Source organism: Aquarana catesbeiana, linkage group LG03 (assembly GCF_042186555.1).
Source record: "Aquarana catesbeiana isolate 2022-GZ linkage group LG03, ASM4218655v1, whole genome shotgun sequence".
Taxonomy (NCBI): domain Eukaryota; kingdom Metazoa; phylum Chordata; class Amphibia; order Anura; family Ranidae; genus Aquarana; species Aquarana catesbeiana.
This window is the reverse complement of record NC_133326.1, coordinates 582479370-582501727: the sequence shown is the minus strand read 5'-3', so window position 1 is coordinate 582501727 and position 22358 is coordinate 582479370. Positions and strand designations below refer to the sequence as shown.

Genomic DNA, 22358 nt, shown 5'->3' with positions numbered 1-22358 from the left:
CACACGGTCACACAAAGTTGTCGGAAAATCCGATCGTTTTAAACGCGGTGACGTAAAACATGTACGTCGGGACTATAAACGGGGCAGTGGCCAATAGCTTTCATCTCTTTATTTATTCTGAGTATGCGTGGCACTTTGTCCGTCGGATTTGTGTACACACGATCGGAATTACCGACAACGGATTTTGTTGTCGGAAAATTTTATCTCCTGCTCTCCAACTTTGTGTGTCGGAAAATCCGATGGAAAATGTCCGATGGAGCCTACACACGGTCGGAATTTCCGACAACACGCTCCGATCAGACATTTTCCATCGGAAAATCTGACCGTGTGTACGGGGCATAAGTGTAAGCAGATTTCCATGAGTAGAGAGTTTTAAAGGACATTTATACATAGGAAGCATATAAACAGCTATTGCTGAGTTTCAGAAAATATTAGCTCTCTCGTATAAAAAGTACAGCTCTTAATGGCCAAGTAGAGGTCTATGGGGAATGCCTTTGCAGGCCAGCGGAAAGGGAGATTTCAGCCTGAGGCGATGAAGATTCCTGCAGGACGCAGTTGTCCAATAAAGTTAGGTATGCATCTGTAGAGGAAGTTAGTAAAAATGTTATCCTTTCAATGTGTTCTCAGTATGGTACCCACAACTTTGAACTGTGGCCTTTATGGTAAGCTACAGGGGCAGTTTTTAATTTCTTGCATCATAAAATTTATTGTGCTGCATAATAATAAGTAGGCGATAGGATTTTCATCAGGGTCGATGTTATCCAATAACAGACTGGCATCTGGGAATACACAATCAACTTTACAAACAAGCTGTATGGCAAGGGGTTGTGGGAAATAAATGTATTTTTTAAGATATGATTGGTTGCTATGTGTTACTGCATATTACACATCACCAGTGTAATATTATCTTAATAATAGCCATTATCTTAATAAATGAGGCCTGTTGCATTGTTGTTGTTATTTTTAAAACAACACTAGTTGTACTGTAAAGGAGATTGTATGATGTTATAGTAGCCTTGTTCCCAGTGCATTACCTTCCCTCACATCGTTTCAGCCCTTTCTGGTCCAAGCACTTAGCACAATGATGCTGATGAGCCTCTAAATGCACCCTCCCAGCCCCATCAGAACGGTCTGCGGAGAGGATTAGTGCCTGTCAGATCAGTCTGCTGTCCCAGAATTGCACATCCCCATGCGATTAAAGTGCATGCTTCAGCACATCAAATTATGCTATAAATCTAACACTGAGCTACTGGCACCAAGTTACCAGCTCTGCTGAATGCGCTGTCTGCAGCCAGGCCTGAGAAATTAACCCTTTTCCTGTCGCCCTGGGTGAAACCAGTTCCTCCACCAATAAAAAAAACCCACCTGTATGGCATAAAACTATGAACAAACCCGAAATTCTGTTTAGATATAGATGGCTTTATTTACTTTACCTTTGCCCAAATGTGTTTAAATCCTGGCATTAAAATATTAAATAAAAAAATACCTGTTTGAAACTAAAATCGCATCTAGATGTGAATACTGTGACCTTAGATTACAGTGGAACTATAGGAAAAGTCTAACGTGGCTTATTTTGTGCAGCCTGTCACTAGCATTCAAACAGCAGTCTTTGTTTTTCCAAGTGCACCCTGTGTTTTTTTTACCAGTTGATTCTACCGTAAATGTATTATGTTTCCACGTTCCTTAACAAGGTGACAACACTTAGGGGTTGATTTACTAAAGGCAAATAGACTGCAAGTCTATTGCAAGTGCAGTTGCTCCAGGGCTTAGTAAATGAGATAAGGCTTCACTTACACAAGAATATCCAATCATGTGCAAGGAAAATAAAAAAAAATGCATTTTTGCTTGCGCATGATTGGATGATGGAAGTCCGCAGAGCTTCTGCTCATTTACTAAGGAGCAACTGTCCTTGCAGAGTGCACAGTCTATTTACCATTACTAAATCAACACCTGTTTGTTCTGCAGTGAAATTGTGCAGCAGTGTTCTCACCCTCTGCACAGTGTAGCCTTACTCGGCCACGTTATTTAAAATAGATTTTCAGTTATCAACAAAAAAAAGGCCTAAATTCATTTTGGCTATCACTTTAAATTAGTGGTGGTTAACTTGAAAGTGCCTCAATTGCGGCCCTGGTACCTCCAGAGGGCTGCACAATAGCCATGCACAATAGCAACGCATTTTCACACCTCAACACCCAAAAATGTTGAACTTGCTGCATTTTTAGCATCATATTCCAATATGTCCCCAACATTGGTGTCAGTGGACACAATAATAACCCCCAACAGTGGTGTCAGTGGATGTAATATTACCCCCAGCATTGGTTTCAGTGGACACCAATAATAACCCCCAGCATTGGTGTCAGTAGGTGCAATAATAACCCCCAACATTAATGACAGAGGATGTAATAATATCCCCCAGCACTGGTGTCACTACTGCTAACCCCCCACATTGGTGCCCCATGGCAGTGAAATTTAATCCCCCACCCCCACCCTGCTGGTCAGTGGCAGCCGCCCCTCCCAATCTCCGCTGCATTGGTGGTAGGTGGCAGCGATAGGTAATACCCCCCTGCATTGGTGGTCATGGCAGTAAAAGTAACACACCCATCCTCCTCTTCCTGCATTGGTGGTCATGGCTTTGCATTTTATCTCCCTCTATATTGGTGGTCACTGACAGCGAAATTTAACCCCCCCCCCTGCACCTGCAGAGGTGGTCTGTGGCAGTGGAAGTTAACCCCCCACCTCCTCCTCTGCTCTGGTGGTCATGGCAGTGAAATATAACTCCCCCCAATTACATTGGTGCACAGTGGCGATGAAAGTTAACCCCTCTATCATTGGTGGTCAGTGGAAGTGAAATTTAACCCCCCATCCCCCCTGCATTGGTGGTCATGGCAGTGAAAGTTAACCCCCCCCATCTCCCCCCTACATTGTTGATCATGGCAGTGAAAGCTAACCCCTCATCGCCCCTCCCCCCCTCACCTTGCTGGCCATTGTTGCTTAAAGCAGTGAAAGACAACCCCCATTTCCCCCACTGATGATCACTTACCCATTACACGCTCCTTCACTGCTATTTCTCCCCAGGGACTTTACTTGTATTGTGGGTGGAGATAACAGTGGCCACAATACAGTCTCTGTCAGAGAGCGCTCAAGAACCCGACACCCCGCTGCCACTCTGATTTCTGTATGGTGCCCGGTATTTTAACTCCACCTATATTGGTGGTCAGTGGCAGTGAAATTTAACCCCCCTTCAGAGGTGGTCAGTGGCAGTAAAAGTTAACCCCCTACCTCCTCCTCTTCATTGGTAGTCATAGCAATGAAATATACCCCCCCCCCCATTACATTGGTGGAAAATAGTGGTGAAAGTTAACCCCTCCATCATTGGTGGTCCGTGGCAGTGAAATTCAACCCCCCCCCTCATCTCCCTATCCCCATTCTTCTCCCTACATTATTGATCATGGCAGGGAAAAAGTCTCTTTCAGTGAGTGCTCCAGCGCCCGGCACCCCGCTGGCACTCTGCTTTCTGTATGGTGCCCAGCAGCCTGTGGGTCGCATGCAGAGGGCTGTAGGCCTATCAGTGGGGACCAGAGATTTAGCATGTTGCTCTCTAAGCAGCTTGATTGAAGATCATTCACAAGATGAGATGAATACAAATATGCTGCCTAGGACCCACTGCTGGCGTGGGCCCCGTACAGGAGGACTGGTGGTACCCCCTTATCCACGACCCTGACTCCAGCCAGCATCCAGCCTTGTGATTCCTGTGCATTCCTACCTTCCTATATACTGTGCTGGTAAGTAATCTTCAGGCCTTAAATGTGCATTTTAACGTGTGCAAGAAAAGAAGAAAAAAGAAAGGATCCGTCAGCAAAGGCTTTAGAATGACATAAAATGACCAGTGGCAGATAAGTAGTCTTCCAGTTTTGGAGGGGAGCAGAGAATACCCTTGCACTTTATGTGTGCTGGCACACAACCCACACACACAACAACCTCTGAAATAAGTGAGCAACTTCCACGTGTGATGGAAGAGGGTCTGAGCCTTTGCTCTCAGGAGTACCATGCTCAGAGCACACACAGAAAATGTATGGGCAGAGCACACACAGTCAGAGCACACACAGTCAGAGCACACAAAGTCAGAGCACAGAGTCAGAGCACACACAGTCAGAGCACACACAGTCAGAGCACACACAGTCAGAGCACACAGTCAGAGCACACACAGTCAGAGCACACACAGTCAGAGCACACAAAGTCAGAGCACACACAGTCAAAGCACACAAAGTCAGAGCACACAAAGTCAGAGCACACACAGTCAGAGCACACACAGTCAGAGCACACAGTCAGAGCACACACAGTCAAAGCACACAAAGTCAGAGCACACACAGTCAGAGCACACACAGTCAAAGCACACAAAGTCAGAGCACACAAAGTCAGAGCACACACAGTCAAAGCACACAAAGTTAGAGCACACACAATCAGAGCACACACAGTCAGAGCACACAGTCAGAGCATACACAGTCAGAGCACACACAGTCAGAGCACACACAGTCAGAGCACACAAAGTCAGAGCACACACAGTCAGAGCCCACAGTCAGAGCACACACAATAGCACAGAAATTGTACTTACAATCAGAACATGGACACAGTAAACACAGAATCTGCACAGGCTGTCACATCATGCACATACATTTAGACCCCTTTCACACTGCGCGCTTTTCAGGCATTTTAGTGCTAAAAATAGCACCTGAAATGAGCCTCTCAAGCCACTGCAGTGTGAAAGCAGAATGCACATACAGAAAAAACACATGTGCAATAGGAAAAAATCAATCTGAGTACTTACAGTCAGAGCACACACAATCAAGCACATACAGCCACAGAGCATGAAGACAGTACACATATGCACATTCAAGTAGAGTATACACTATAAGAAAATCAGAAGAAAAATCATTCGATTTTCGTATATTGTGTACACAGCTTTCAACGTCTGATTCAGACTTTCTAAACAAAAATTTCCGAAGGAATAAACTTCAAATGTTTTCTTGTATGTGAACAGAACTAATGGCTTTTGTTTAATGTGTACTGTTTTCGTATGTTGTACAAGAAAAATCAGATATGAAAGACTGCGCATGATCAAAAACAATAAACAACAAAAAAAGCCATTGTTGTACGAGAATTTTCATACATTATTTTCATCCTTGGTTTCAACTTGCTGTGAAACATTGAGGAAAGCCGGACGATCGTTCGCCCGATTTTTTTTATAGTGTGTACTAGAGCTGCACAATTAATCATCAAGAACCGTTATCGTGATTAATCGCCAAGAATCGTTATCGCGATCTTGACTAAAGTGTTTCACAATTCTTTCTATGCAAAGAATTCTCTCTGCTCTTCTGAAGCCACAGCCCTCAAAAGAAAGGAAGAGAAAAAACAGGCAGTCTGCCAAGAAACAAAACGTTCTTTATCAGTTGAACTTAAGTATAAACATTGTAACAATTTGTCAATGGAATAGACTTCCAGTGTAAGAGAAAAAAGTTTAACCACTTAAACACTAAACCTTTTTCTGACATTTGTTGGTTTCAAGTTAAAATCATTTTTTTTTTTTTGCTAGAAAATTACTTAGAACCCCTAAACATATATATTTTTTTAGTAGACACCCTAGAGAATAAAATGGTGGTTGTTGCAATATTTTATGTCACACTGTATTTGCGCAGTGGTCTTTCAAATGCAATTTTTTTGTAAAAAAATTACTTTAATGAATTAAAAAAAAAACCTAACCAGTAAAGTTAGCCCATTTTTTTTTTTTTTTTTTTTGTATAATGTGAAAGATTTTACGTCGCGAGAATCGTGAGAGAATCGTGATCTTTTTATTCTAAGCAAAAAAATTGTGATTCTCATTTTGGCCAGAATAATGCAGCTCTAGTGTGTACCCGCCTTCAGACAGGTCAAATCATGCAGTCAATCAGAACATACAGATAGCCACAAGCAGCACATAGGTCATTCACAGTCCGAGAACAAACAATGCACACAGGGCATGCAGTCACGGCACACAAGCAGTTTACAGTATCACTTATTAATGTTGTGATTGGCAGAAAATCATGAATTACTAGTTCTGTCCTTGGCGTAGCACTGACATTCCTCTTGCATGTAATGCATGGATGTGAGCTTCACATTACTAAAAGTAAGCAGCAAACACGTGTACATGTCTATGTAATGGGGCAGGCTGCCTCATTATAATATTTCAATAATAAGAAGAAAAAAATGAATTAACCACTCAACCTCCAGAAGGTTTTACCACCTTCATGACCTGGGCATTTTTTGCTATTCAGTGTTACTTTAATTAGTAATTGCTTGGTCATACAACACTGTACACAAATTCAAATTTTATATATTTTTTCACACAAATAGAGCTTTCTTTTAAAGGTAGTTGACCAGCGCTGGGTTTTTGATTTTTTGTGATATAAACAATAAAACGCAAACATTTTTAAATGGTGTGGTCATGATCAGGGATTCTGACTGGTGACAATTTGCAAAAAAATGTTGTTCTTTTTTATTATTATTTTTTCTTTTTTTACATTTTTTTTACATACTTTCATCAAAGTAGTTTAGTGTCACAATAACAACATTTTTTTCACTGTTCTTGCTTATAACAATGATGATTACTGTTATAAGCAATAGTTAACTGTCATGAATGACTTGCTTGCTTATTGTTTACACACTCTAAAATGAACAGCTAGCTATTAACTATTGCTTAACATGCTGTTATTGGCCACAGATAATTACATGGTACAGGGTGCTGTGATTGGCCCAGGTACCATCTGATAGCTGTGGGCCAATCACAGCTTCACAAAATAGTCATGAATGGACGCCATTTTTTTTTTTGACTGTTACTGTTTACATGCTCTGAAATGAACAGCTAGCTATTAACTATTGCTTAACATGCTGTGATTGGCCACAGCTAATTACATGGTACAGGGTGCTGTGATTGGCCCAGGTACCATGTGATAGCTGTGGGCCAATCACAGCTTCACAATATAGTCATGAATGGACGCCATTTTTGACTGTTTTGTTGACATTGTAATCATGTGATCACTATGACTAATCATAGTGATCACATGATACCCTGGCCACTGTACCCAGTGCTGTGATCCACTGTGTCCATGGGACACAGCAGTCACAGGATTGTGCCTACTGTGCACTCCAAGGGGTGCACTAGCACATGTGCTAAAGTGACATACCAGTATGCTGATGACATCACTGGTGCACTGGTGCATGCGCAGCTGCTCTGCAGCTCTAAGTGCTGCGTCGTTATTGTGACTCCTGTGTGCATCCACAGGAGTGACGTCATCATGACTCAGCAATGAGAATGGCCAGAGAGCACAAACTTGGAAGGAAGACCAGGTGAAGATAGAAGCACCGTCATAATGTGCTAACATGCAGTGCATACTAACACATTATGGCACAAACCTGTAGGGGCCCATTCAAAAAAATCAGTTTGCTATCATTTTTTCAGTCTTTCGGTGGGTCATAATAGATGTTGGTGGAGGGATGTCAGCTGACACTAGACATTTTGGGCGAGAACCAGTGTAGCAATAAATCGTTTACTTGAACACGACTCCCACCTCCTCCTGCACAGAATGGCAGCATCTCCGGGGTTGCTAGGATACAGAAAGAAGGAGGACGCACACAGCGTGATCACTGCACACACGCAGAACAAGGAACAGTACAGCTGCTGCCAAGCAGACACACCTTTTACTGCCAAGCAAAGGTTCACAGACTGTGCCAGCAAAGCCCAACAGATTTAACACTGATTGGTGTCACCAATGTCACAACTTCTGAGTGGCAGACAATTTACTTACAGAATTTCAAACACAGCAGAACAGGAAGGGGGAAGCCAGTTCGTGATGACGCTTGCCACACATATTTACAGGAGCATGAATCAGAGAAAGATCTGCAGAACAAAATGAAATTGTAATGTCAAATTTCCAGGCTGTAATTCAAATTTCTGCTACAAGCATCTGTTTACCAAACACCTTGGTATCAAAAATGAACAGCGTCAAAAATGTTCATAAATCTAGATGCCCACCCAACTAAATGTTCTCCTTCCTGGCACTTATTATTTATTATTGTTCTCTCTATTGAATATGGTTTCTGAGGCTTCATCCCACATCTGTCAGTAGCTGAGGAATTTTGTCCAGTAAATACAAATTTAAAGCTGAACTCCAAGTACACAAATATTCATTTGAGTATATTCCTCAATAGCCACACAGGATAGAAATCCTCTTTGAGTGCACCAAATGCCTTTGTAAACTGAGATATTACCTTGTAGAGGAAACATTGACATCAACACTTGCTGCTCATGGCCTATGCAGACAGCAGAGCTGTGGGAGGGGCCCAGCAGGCCCCACCCACTATAGACTGCCTGCAGACTGCTATAGGAGAGGGCGGAGACAAGACCAGTTACCCTGCACAAGGCAAGAGAGCAGCAGTGATCGGTCTTTATTACAGGCAGCTCCTGCAGAGAGGCAACGTTTTACACTGGATTACTGCATAGATCTGGAAGAAATACACAATGCGCACCAAGAATCAAATAAGAATACACATGACTTGTATTTACACAATATTTGCTTATCCCACAGCTCAGCTTTATCCCCGCTGCCTGAGTTGATGAGAGAAATTAATAGATTACCCATCCACCCTAAACAGCATGGATGGAGGACTCTCCCCTGCCAGTTACTGTATTTTGACAGCTGCTGCTCTCACAACTGTCAGAATACCCGAACAGTGATTTTTAAATACTGTAGTAGTTTGCCAAGCTGTGTGATGCTGACAGCGCCACCCACAGGCTCCAGTTTCAGCCGATTAAGCAGGAATTTGACAAAATTTATGCTGTGACTTACCAGCCTAATGCCCCGTACACACGATAGGATTTTCCGACAACAAAATCCATGGCATTTTTTCCAACAGATGTTGGCTCAAACTTGTCTTGCATACACACGGTCACACAAAGTTGGTCGGAAATTCCGAACGTCAAGAACGCAGTGACGTACAACACGTACGACGAGCCGAGAAAAATGAAATTCAGCCAGTGCTGCTCTTCTGCTTGATTCTGAGCATGCGTGGCACTTTGTGCGTCAGAATGGTACACACGATCGGAATTTCCGACAACGGATTTTGTTGTCGGAAAATTTTATAGCCAGCTCTCAAACTTTGTGTGTCTGAAATTCCTATGGAAAATGTGTGATGGAGCCTACACACGGTCGAAATTTCCGACAACAAGGTCCTATCACACATTTTCCATCGGAAAATCTGACCGTGTATACAGGGCATTACTGTTAAAATTTATAATAATCCAAATATCTCTAATAAAACAACATTACCACCTTGAGGTTTCTTTAATCTCGATTATTCGCTTGTATATCATCCCTGAAGAAGTGATATCAGCTCTAGAGAGGATGCACCAACTCTTCTCTGAGCTCAATGCGGACAGCAGACACTTAAAAAAGTACCATCTAAAACCCCAGGGGATGACGGCCTCCCTGCCGAGTTCTTCAAGACACCCGTAAATATACCCAACTCCTTTTTTACTGAATTGGACCAAACGGTCACGTCATTTATATGGCAGGGGTCGGTCCCGAGAATAGCTAGAGCCACGCTTCAGCTTGGATTGTCTGAAGGGGGCCTTGCCCTCCACAACTTCAGGAAATACTATTAGGCTAGTGTCTGTAAGGTGGTGGTTCACACAAGATCAGTCTAACCCCTCGGTAATCTAGAGGCAGCCATACTGGGTTCCTACTCTGAACTAAGTAATATAGTATACAGAGGGCCTAGATCCACCTTGCAAACCACTACGCCCATGAGGACTACGATACGGGTGTGGAAACAAGTTTCAAAACATATAGAGGAACCACAGACGTTCTCTCCCCACCTGCCCTTATGGGGCAATCCGTCACTGCCCCATTTGCGGACAGTGCCTGACCCGCAGGTTTGGGCCAGGTACGGGGTGAAAACTCTGAAAGACGTCTTGCCTGAGGGACGCTTGCTCCCTTTTGGAGGGCTAAGGGATAAGTTCGGGCTCTCCCCCTGGATGTATTTTAGGTTTCTACAGCTGAGACACGCCCTCAGGGCACAGTTCCCTGGCTCTATTAAAGTCGAACCTCACTCGGTGGAGAAGCTGCTTACATTCCGCATTGTAGACAGAACATTATCTTTCATCTATCTTAGACTGATGTGCGCAGGCGGATCTGGGGCTGCCAGGGCATTCGCGGCATGGCAGCAAGACCTTCCGACATTGACTGAGGAGGACTGGTCTGAGGGTCTACAACAGTTTATCCCTCTTATGATCTCTGCAATGGATAGATTTGTGCAGTTGAAATTCCTCCATAGAGTACATTATATGCCCCAAAGGCTGGCATTATTACACCACACATCTGATGATAAGTGTCCTAAATGCAATAGAGACATTGGCAACTATATACATATGGTGTGGCTTTGCCCATAAGTACAGGAGTTTTGGCAGACTGTGGCTGCTGACATAATATAATAATAATGATAATAGAGACATTGGCAACTATATACATATGGTGTGGCTTTGCCCACGAGTACAGGAGTTTTGGCGGACTGTGGTTGCTGACATAATATAATAATAATGATAAGTGGAATATATGTAGGGCTTGATCCCTTGATTCTATTGCTGGGTATCACAGACAATTTGCCCACAACCACCCACAAGAAATTGTTTATTTTTTATACTGCATTTTACGCCAGGAAAACAATACTACTCCAATGGAAAACTACAGAATCACCTCGGGTCACTACCTGGAGAGACTTGGTGAACGCTGCCCTCCCTCTTTATAAACTAACATTTATGGACCCTGCACCCATCTCACCACCTGCACTCTGCACCCACTTAACCCCCTGCACTCAGCACCCACCTCACCCCCTGCACTCAGCACCCACTTCACCCCCTGCACTCAGCACCCACCTCACCCCCCTGCACTCAGCACCCACCTCACCAACTGTACTCTGCACCCACCTCACCCCCTGCACTCACCTCACCCCCTGCACTCCGCACCCACCTCACCCCCTGCACTCCGCACCCACCTCACCCCCTGCACTCTGCACCCACCTCACCACCTGCACTCTGCACCCACCTCACCACCTGCACTCTGCACCCACCTCACCACCTGCACTCTGCACCCACCTCACCCCCTGCACTCAGCACCCACCTCACCAACTGTACTCTGCACCCACCTCACCACCTGTACTCTGCACCCACCTCACCACCTGTACTCTGCATCCACCTCACCCCCTGAACCCACCTCACCACCTGTACTCTGCACCCACCTCACCACCTGTACTCTGCACCCACCTCACCCCCTGCACCCACCTCACCCACTGCACTCTGCACCCACCTCACCACCTGTACTCTGCACCCACCTCACCCCCTGCACTCTGCACCCACCTCCTGCACCTAGTGCACCCCTTAACCCTGCACTCTGTACATATCTTACCCCTTAACCCTGCACTCTGTACATAGCTTACCCCTGAACCCTGCACTCTGTATGTAGCGCACCCATGAACCCTGCTCTCTGCACATAGTGTTCCCCTCAACCCAGCATTCTGCACATAGCGTACCCCTCAACCTTGCACTCTGCACCTAGCACACCCCAACCCTGCACTCTGTAAATAGCGCATCCCTGCACTCTGTACCTAGTGTACCCCTGAATGCTGCATTCTGTACATAGTGCACCCTTCAACCTTGTATGTAGCATACCTTTCAACTATGCACTCTTTAAGTAGTGGACCCCTCAACCCTGCAGTCTGTACATAGTGCACCCCTCAATGCTAATGCAGTTTGGCCACACCCGCAATTTGATGCAGAGGTTATGATTTGCAGTAACCTCTAGAAACCAATTAATGAGCAGTAATGATGTTTTGTAACCTCTAGCAACCAATCAGCAAGCGGAAATTATGTGCTGTAACCTCTAGCAGCCAATCACAATCGCTACCTGATCTGCTGCAATAAACTCATTTTAAATCTAGCTGGGGGGGCCCCAATAAAATGTTTGCCCAGGGTCCAATCTGGCTGTGTGTCAAGTTATTTTGAAGGACACAAATCAATGTATGCAACTGGCAGCAAATGTCGACAAGGAGATTTTGAATTTAAAAAGGGTAAATGAATGCAATGGTTTTGTCATATTACGATCAACCTTCACTGCCAATCAGTACCCACTGATGCGTATACAATGTACAATGTACAGTAACTACTCACTCTGTATATGGGCAGCAAGAAGATGGGCTCAGTAACCGGAGACCTCCTGCTCCTGACAGCATGTGCTGGGTTCAGATGACTGTCCCACGGGGTGATATGATGTACACAAGACTCACCCATGTCACTGCACTACTGAGGATCTCTCTTGTAGCAGAGGGAGGACAGATGGCTGTTTGCATTAGATAAACTCATCGCCTACTCCACCCACTCCTTTACACCCGTAACAGAATCTTAAAAAGCAAAATCAAGAACTTTAAGAGAGCAAAGCCCTATAGATAACAAGAGTGACAGAAGTGTGGCCTCAGAGGGAAATGCAGAAAACACATAGCTTAAGCTGGCTATACATTCATCGAAATACGTCGAGTTCAGCAAAGATTCCATTTTGATCACTGTGTGGCTGTCCCTGCTTGAAGTCGATTGCTTGATTAACTTCTGTCGAAGGAACATGCTGGAAATTCTTCCTCGATCAGCGATTGCAGCCAATCAGAATACAATGTCCCAGCAGTGTTGATTCCTCCATCCATCTTATTTGGTTGAATGAAAACAAAAGCAAAAATTATTTATGGTCAACTTTAAAAGAGTGGGATTTAAAAAAAAAAAACACTTAGGTGGATGCAGCATCGATCTGATGCTGCATCTGCCCCTGCAGCCTCTACACCAAAATCCAAGCGGTCAAAGACTGCTGATCGCTCAGTTCTTGGGTCTGCTCTGAGCCCAAAGTGGTCAGTCACCTCTCTCTGCTCTCCCCCCTTTCAATGCTCACTGGAGCAGTGGGCTTTGGAGGGGGCAGGAGTGGGTGACTCAGGCTCTCACAGGCATGTGGGTGGATCCCAGCATTATTGTCAGGATCCCTGCAGAGCCTGGATTGGCTCTGTGATGTCACCCGACAGCAGGCTTTAACCATTAGGGATAGGTTAGAGGTAATTTATATTTAGGAACATTTTTTTTTTTATTATTATTATTTTCAGCTCCAAATCCCCTGCACTAACTAGAAGATTAAAAATACAGGTCACGTAAACTTTGTGCTTATTTTTTGGATCAACATTATATTACGTGTTTCCTTATAAGTGTACACATTCTTGTTCACGCTATTATAATTTGTATAAAAAATGGATGATGGGTGATAGACAGGAGAGCTTTTTGCATTGCAATGCACAGGGAAAAGTCTGGCATTCACCAAAACAAAAAGCATCATATGACATGCAGGAGCTAACAAGAAACACATTTCATCATTTAGTAATGTGATACTAAACAGAACTCAGCTTAGTAAATGTGGTTTACTGCACTTAGAACATTCTCCTTAGTGCATAAGCCAGTAAATGTTTTACTGTGTAATGGTTCCTGTAGCCCCACCCCTAACATAACAGAGGGCTGCTGTAGGTGAAGCCATAGGCGTGCACACAGGGTGTGCCAGGTGTGCCTGGGCACACCTTAATCACCCTGTGTGGAGCAGATTCCCCTTGTTTAGACCCCTGATATTCCACCAAGCCCCCCTAATGGGGCTCCTAAAAAAATGGTAAAAAAAATGATCGTAAAAGAACAACAATAAAAGAAATAAAACTGTAAACAATAATAAAAAATTAAACAAAAACTACTGACACCAGCCACTGCCTTGCTGACACCAATCCCTGCCCTACTGACACCGCCCATTGCTCTACTGACACCGTCAGTATATACACATGCACACACATGCATGTGTGTTTGAGCTTTGGGGTGCACACCCTAATGTAATAGGCTGCGCACACCTATGAGTGAAGCACTGGGTGGTGGTGAATATACAGTGCCTTGAAAAATTATTCACACCCCTTGACATTTTCCACATTTTGTCATGTTATAGCCAAAAACATAAATGTATTTTATTGGTATTTTTTGTGATAGACTAACACACAGTGACACATAATTGCGAAATGGAAGGAAAATGATAAATGGTTTTCCAAAGTGTGGCATGCATTTGTATTCAGCCCCCTTTACTCTGTTACCCCTAACTAAAATCTAGTGGAACCAATTTCCTTCAGGTTTCCTTTAAAAAAATGTCAGTGGCCTCCACCTGTAAAACCATTCCTGTTTTGTAGGTCGTCTCATTGTTGCCCATCTGTTGCACCTGTTGATTTATCTAACACCAAAGCAGCTGAAACTGATTAACAACCCTCTCTGCTACCTAACTGACCAGATCAATATCCCAGGAGTTTAATTGACTTGATGCTATACTCTGATTAAAAAGTGTTCCTTTAATTTTTTTGAGCAGTGTATATACACAGTATATATATATATATATATATATATATATATATATATATACACACACACACACAATTTTCAATCTCATTGGACTTAAAGAAGAAGTCCAGCCTGAGCTCGTTTGGATGGGCTTCTCCTATGGGTCACAGGCGTACAATTGGTTTTGCACCCCTGAGACCCGTTTTCATATGTTATACCTTGTATTTAAATAAAAATAAAGTTACTGTTTAGCTGCACCTGTTCCCCAATTGTATCATCTCATTTCAAACCATTTAGGCATTCTTGCAATTAACTGCTATAGCCTGCTATTCAGTACATGCCTTTTCACACACACTGTGATGAGTAGTACTGTTATTCACAAATGCTACACTATACTATAGTACTGCTATACTACAAGGAAACACTGATGATGTGAGTGCACCTGCAAAAAATAACATGTGCATAGATCTGCATAAAAAATGTGCATTTATTATATTTTTGCAAATCAGCCTGCAAGGCATTGCAATTGTAACAGTGCATTGCATTGCAACACTGGATTGTGGGTACAATGGTAGGCTCCTCCAGCTCTGATGTACGGATTTTCCGATAGAGAGCTGGGGGAAGTGTCAATGGACTACAAGTTTGGTGATTACCGCACTTGTGTTCCATTGGGAGCTATACATCTGTCTGCTGCAGGGGCAGACAGGACTATTAATTTAATCATATACAGCCCTGCACAGTCACACAGCTTTAAGATCTGACAGCTGCTGCAGGGGAGAAGAACCCCGAAACACCTTTGCCAAGTGGCTTTCCCTCTGCATACTGACCACAAGAGGTCTTTTGCTTGGCAGTGCCTTCATTCACAGAATGCCTTGTCATTTTTTAAATGAATACAGGGCATACTCTGATTGGACAAGGTGGAGAGTAGAAACGATAATGTCAGGATCTCAACCATGTCCAATCACAGAACCCCTTGTATTCATTGAAAAAAATACAACGCTTTCTGTGAATGGCAGCAGTGTTGAACGAGTGAGTCCCTGTGGTCAGTATGCAGAGGGAAAGCTGCACAGGACAAAGGAGGTAGCACCTATCATTGTAATAGTGTTGACTACTACAGCAGATATCTCAAGTCTCCCGCGAGGTGCGGGAGACTCCCGCATTTCTGCGGCGGCTCCCGCATAACCACAAGCGCCTCGCAAACTCCTGCGAACGATCGGTGCGGTGGGGAACAGCTGTGAACCCCGATCTCCTTTGTATCGATTTTTAGCTGACAGCCGCTTCTCCTTCTCTCCCTCCTGCGGCTGACAGCTGATTCTCCTTCTCTCCCTCCTGCGGCTGTCAGCTAAAAGGCTGTACAGGTAGATCGGTGTTCACAGCTGTCCCTCCAGCCGCACCGATCATTCCCAGCTGCTCTGTGTTCTCCTCCAGCCCCCTCCATGTCCTTTTCCGCTTCCTGTGTTCTCCTCTGGCCCCCTCCATGTCCTTCTCCGCCCCCTGTGTTCTCCTCCGGCCCCCTCCATGTCCTTCTCTGCCCCCCATGTTCTCCTCCGGCCCTCTCCATGTCCTTCTCTGCCCCCCATGTTCTCCTCCGGCCCTCTCCATGTCCTTCTCTGCCCCTGTGTTCTCCTCCGGCCCCCTCCATGTCCTTCTCTGCCCCCCATGTTCTCCTCCGGCCCTCTCCATGTCCTTCTCTGCCCCCCGTGTTCTCCTCCGGCCCCCTCCATGTCCTTCTCTGCCCCCCGTGTTCTCCTCCGGCCCTCTCCATTTCCTTCTCTGCCCCCCGTGTTCTCCTCCGGCCCCCTCCATGTCCTTCTCTGCCCCCCGTGTTCTTCTCCAGCCTCCTCCATGTCCTTCTCCGCCCCCTGTGTTCTCCTCCGGCCCCCTCCATGTCCTTCTCTGCCCCCCGTGTTCTCCTCCGGCCCTCTCCATTTCCTTCTCTGCTCCCCGTGTTCTCCTCCGGCCCCCTCCATGTCCTTCTCTGCCCCCCCGTGTTCTTCACCAGCCTCCTCCATGTCCTTCTCCGCCCCCTGTGTTCTCCTCCGGCCCCCTCCATGTCCTTCTCTGCCCCCCGTGTTCTCCTCCGGCCCCTGCGTTCTTTTCCTCCCCCACTCGTCCCCCGCAGCCGGCTCCCCTCCTCTCCTCCCCCGCCGGTTGCGGGGGGAACTAGTAATTGGACACAGTGAGCAAGATCGCTTCTGTGTCCTGTCATTACTGAGCAGAGTTAACTGTGTTTACTTTACTCGGTTTATGAATGAACAGGAGCCGCTGTCTCCTGTTCATTCATCTTTAGTGCTGAGAAAGGGACTGGGGAACCAGTCTGTCTCAAACGGGAGATGTCAGTGTTCTGTTTAGACTCCTGACATCTCACCAAAGTCCCCCCAAAAATATTAAGAAAATGAAATATAAATATAAAATTAATTAAAACAAATTAAAAAAATCAATTATTAAAAATAAAAAAATTCCTGACACCGTCCACTGCCACATACCACCCACCCCCACCCCCTTCCCCAGAAGCACTGCGAAAAAAATATTGAAAAAATATATTGCCAGGTGGGGGGGTTTGCGGGTACCTCCCTGAGATGTTTTTTTGCAGGTTGGGATGTCTGCTACAGTGATGGTCAGCTTCCTCAACGGTTTCCCAGGTACGATATATGCATATTTATATTGTGCCAAACTGGACCAGTGTAAGTGTGCAACAAAAAGCATACCTGAAGTTTAGCATTAAATCTGATTGCTTAGAGTTGCCTTACTTCCTCAGGTGATGTTATGAATTTTGCTTTTCAGCAGTGATACTGTCATGCCCCGTACACACGGTCGGACTTTGTTCGGACATTCCGACAACAAAATCCTAGGATTTTTTCTGACGGATGTTGGCTCAAACTTGTCTTGCATACACACGGTCACACAAAGTTGTCGGAAAATCCGATCGTTCTAAACGCGGTGACGTAAAACACGTACGTCGGGACTATAAACGGGGCAGTGGCCAATAGCTTTCATCTCTTTATTTATTCTGAGCATGCGTGGCACTTTGTCCGTCGGATTTGTGTACACACGATCGGAATTTCCGACAACGGATTTTGTTGTCGGAAAATTTTATCTCCTGCTCTCCAACTTTGTGTGTCGGAAAATCCGATGGAAAATGTCCGATGGAGCCCACACACGGTCGGAATTTCCGACAACACGCTCCGATCGGACATTTTCCATCGGAAAATCCGACCGTGTGTACGGGGCATCAGAGTCAATCAATGGCATTCATATAATAAATGTGATCTCCAATTAAATGTGTTCCATTATAGAGATTTGTAGGGTATTCCTGTGACTTCAGGTTCTGAGAGCTAGCAGACAAGTCTTTTTCCCCCTTTCATTGCATTGTTTCAAGATCTTATGAAGGAAAACATAATTTTCTAATGCTGTGACTGCCGCAGTACAGTCTGTTGACACAGCAGTGCTGTGCCGGAGAAGATGCTTTCCTTGGCTCTCATTGTTAACCAGCAGGCTGCTGCCATATCTACCCTCCACTCAGCCTTGTGTAATGGTTGATGACAGGAAGTAGTGTGTATATTTTATACTGCATGAGAACACTGACACACCCGGAAGATCCTGCTTTGTTCAATATAGCCCACCAAAGATCCTAACCTCCTGCAGGATGTATTTCCATTTTCCTGGATCTATTGATCTCATTCTTCAGACATTTCAGATTTTTCTCTTTCTCATCTATATAGCTTTTCCTTGACCTACTGCTACTTCATCTGTTTTCTGATTTGCCTTTATACATTTTCCTAATGGGAAGCTTTCCACAAGAGGTTAATTGCTGACAATTCCTTCTGAAAGTGCTAGTTACATGGCCATAGCTCCCAACTGTCACTGATTTCGAGGGACTGTCCCTGATTTGGAGCAATGTCCCTCTGTCCCTCTTTCCTCCTCATTTGTCCCTCATTTTGGTCTAATCTATATAGTTGTATATAAAATGCACTTTTTATCTTTCAAAAAGTGTTTCCCAGTGCTAAACCTTTCGTCCAATTTCTAAATTGCTGCATTTGTAAATTTTAAAAGCCAATATAAAGGAATAGTAGTGGTAAAAAAAAGGCCCTTGTGGATTTAATTAACCTTTTTTTTGGTTAATTCTCCTTTAAACCCTTGCCGCCGAGCGTATGCAGATGTGCGGCCTCGGCTTTCGGGGGATATACCAGGATGATGCCCGCAGCTGCAGGCATCATCCTGGTACTGTTTTTTAGAGCCGGCGATCGGCTTTGCAGCGATAACAACCGATGTGGATAAAAGCCACCCGGCTGTTATACCGGAGGAGCGGGAGGGGACGCCCCCCCTCCCGCCGCTCTTACCGGGCCTCCTGTTCCACCAGGAGGCCCGATCAACAATACGCCGCCTCCGGCGGCTAGTGACAGTCTGGAACAAAGCCGTAAGCGACTTCCTTCCAGCCTCATTGTAAACACGGAAGCGACGTCATGATGTCACTTCCCGTTTACTCGGCTGCCAATGGCGCCGGTTTAAAAAAAATATACAATATCCAGAATCGCCGAAAACAGCGATCTGAATACTTTGATGTGCAAAGAAGGGATCGGGGGTCTTAGACTCCCGATCCCTCCATAAAGAGTACCTGTCACCACCTATTACTCTCACAAGGGATGTTTACATTCCTTGTGACAGCAATAAAAGTGATCATTTTTTTTTTTAAAAAACAATTTATTAATATTAAAATAAATAAGAAAAAACATTTTTTAAAGCGCCCCCGTCGCCGCGAGCTTGCGCAGCAAAGAAAACGCATACGGAAGTTACATAGTTACATAGTAGGTGAGGTTGAAAAAAGACACAAGTCCATCAAGTCCAACCTATGTGTGTGATTATGTGTCAGTATTTCATTACATATCCTTGTATGTTGCGGTCATTCAGGTGATTATCTAATAGTTTCTTGAAGCTATCAATGCTCCCCGCTGAGACCACCGCCTGTGGAAGGGAATTCCACATCCTTGCCGCTCTTACAGTAAAGAACCCTCTACGTAGTTTAAGGTTAAACCTCTTTTCTTCTAATTGTAATGAGTGGCCACGAGTCTTATTAAACTCTCTTCTGCGAAAAAGTTTTATCCCTATTGTGGGGTCACCAGTACAGTATTTGTAAATTGAAATCATATCCCCTCTCAAGCGTCTCTTCTCCAGAGAGAATAAGTTCAGTGCTTGCAACCTTTCCTCATAACTAAGATCCTCCAGACCCTTTATTAGCTTTGTTGCCCTTCTTTGTATTCGTTCCATTTCCAGTACATCCCTCCTGAGGACTGGTGCCCAGAACTGGACAGCATACTCCAGGTGCGGCCGGACCAGAGTCTTGTAGAGCGGGAGAATTATTGTTTTATCTCTGGAGTTGATTCCCCTTTTAATGCATGCCAATATTCTGTTTGCTTTATTAGCAGCAGCTTGGCATTGCATGCCATTGCTGAGCCTATCATCTACTAGGACCCCCAGGTCCTTTTCCATCCTAGATTCCCCCAGAGGTTCTCCCCCCAGTGTATAGATTGCATTCATATTTTTGCCACCCAAATGCATTATTTTACATTTTTCTACATTGAACCTCATTTGCCATGTAGTCGCCCACCCCATTAATTTGTTCAGGTCTTTTTGCAAGGTTTCCACATCCTGCGGAGAAGTTATTGCCCTGCTTAGCTTAGTATCGTCTGCAAATACAGAGATTGAACTGTTTATCCCATCCTCCAGGTCGTTTATAAACAAATTAAATAGGATTGGTCCCAGCACAGAACCCTGGGGAACCCCACTACCCACCCCTGACCATTCTGAGTGCTCCCCATTTATCACCACCCTCTGAACACGCCCTTGTAGCCAGTTTTCAATCCATGTACTCACCCTATGGTCCATGCCAACGCACCTTATTTTGTACAGTAAATGTTTATGGGGAACTGTGTCAAATGCTTTTGCAAAATCCAGATACACCACGTCTACGGGCCTTCCTTTATCTAGATGACAACTCACCTCCTCATAGAAGGTTAATAGATTGGTTTGGCAAGAACGATTCTTCATGAATCCATGCTGATTACTGCTAATGATATCATTCTTATTACTAAAATCTTGTATATAGTCCCTTATCATCCCCTCCAAGAGTTTACATACTATTGATGTTAGGCTAACTGGTCTGTAATTCCCAGGGATGTTTTTTGGGCCCTTTTTAAATATTGGTGCTACATTGGCTTAAAGTCACGCCCACATATGTAAACGGTGCTCAAATCACACATGTGAGGTAGCACCGCGATCGTCAGAGCGAGAGCAATAATTCTAGCACTAGACCTCCTCTGTAACTCTAATCTGGTAGCCGTAAAAAAAATTTAAAGCGTTGCCTATGGAGATTTTTAGGTACGGTAGTTTGTCGCCATTCCACAAGTGCGTGCAATTATAAAGCGTGACATGTTTGGTATATATTTACTCGGCGTAACATCATCTTTCACATTATACAAAAAAATTGGGCTAACTTTACTGTTTCATTTTTTTAAAATTCATGAAAGTGTCCCTTTTCCCAAAAAGTTGCGTTTAAAACACCGCTGCACAAATACCGTGTGACATAAAATATTGCAACTATCGCCATTTTATTCTCTAGATTCTCTGCTAAAAAAATATATATAATGTTTGGGGGCTCTAAGTAATTTTCTAGCAAAAAATACGGATTTTAACTTGTAAACACCAAATGTCAAAAATAAGCTTAATCATGAAAGGGTTAAGGGGGTGTGGCAGGAGGCAAGTCCTATGCCTACATACGTTTGCTAGTAGGTGTCCCTCATTCCCATCTCAAAATGTTAGGAGGTATGCTTTTGGGGTCTTGCAGAGTTTCCTCATAGGAACGCAGTCTGCTGGTAATTCAAAGAAACAAACAAATGTTGGTGCATGCGGCAGGAGGATCAGCTCTTTTGGGTCAGGTTAGATTCTTTTTGTTTTTCTCCCTCATATTTTTAAAGAAATATAAGTGATCTGATAAATGTGTCATATTAAAAAGAACAGATTGAAGAGGATATTGACGGGTACATATAGGCTCTGCAATAAAACTTGTCCTCTTTAAGATATTTATTCCCGGTTTGCGCATGTGTGTCCCGGGCGACCCATTTTATTCTTTTCCAGGGTCCCATTCGTGTTCCGGATGGAATGCCTGACAGGTTTCTTACCTGCCCTCGACCCGCTGTTTTCTCTTCCCACTTGCTGTACGAGCGGTGGGAAGAAGGGGATGTGCCGCCATCCTTCCTGGCATGGCATGGCGTGGCGTGTCCTCGAGCTCTGTGCGCAGGCGCAGCCCAGAGCGTCTCATGGATTCCTATAGAGTCTCCTACCTGACTCTAGTGCGCATGCGCAGTGGGGCAGTGAAGCCTCGGTGGCCATTTGCTTGTGGGAAAAATGTTATTCTTTCATATCTGTTGCCAGAAGGAGACTGGGTGGTTCAATTATGTGTTTCCACCCCTCTTCCTTTTTTAAAGTTTGGCGCATTTTTGGCTCAGGGCTGCTCCATATAGCCGGTGTGTGGCCTGCAGCTCAAATTCATTTCAATTGAATAGGTATGTGTCACTTTTTACTTTTTATACTTCAGACTTGTTTTTTTGTCAGTTTTCTCCTTTGGGTTCTATAATTTCTTAAACTTCGCATTTCTGCAGCTGATCCTCCTGCCCATTTCGCCATGAGCCATTCGTCTCGCAATCAAGATCCTCTTGTATCTAAAAAGTATGGGACCATCTTTCATGTGAGTGTATTTAAAACATTTTTTTAAAAAAGAGTGTGCCACTTACAGATAACCTTGTTTGTTGCAGCCCTGTTCCCGCTAAGCGGTCCAGAAAGTCTTCAAGACGCTATGACAACAATGACAGCCCTGAGCGAGAGTCACGTTATT

General features: G+C 44.4%; 1 protein-coding gene across 5 annotated transcripts in view; it reads right to left on the bottom strand.

Moving 5' to 3' along the window:
- ADD2 (adducin 2) overlaps nucleotides 1-22358 on the bottom strand; it is a 126010-nt gene that overhangs the window by 56834 nt on the left and 46818 nt on the right. For 3 of the 5 annotated variants that reach the window (XR_012242992.1, XM_073621982.1, XM_073621985.1), the window contains exon 2: nucleotides 7839-7930. The exons of 1 other annotated variant lie outside the window; for it this stretch is intronic. The gene's annotated coding sequence lies outside the window, so the exon portion shown is untranslated. Of the gene's footprint in view, nucleotides 1-7838; nucleotides 7931-12253; nucleotides 12400-22358 lie in introns of those variants that run through there. One more of the 5 variants, XM_073621983.1, reaches the window with a different exon arrangement.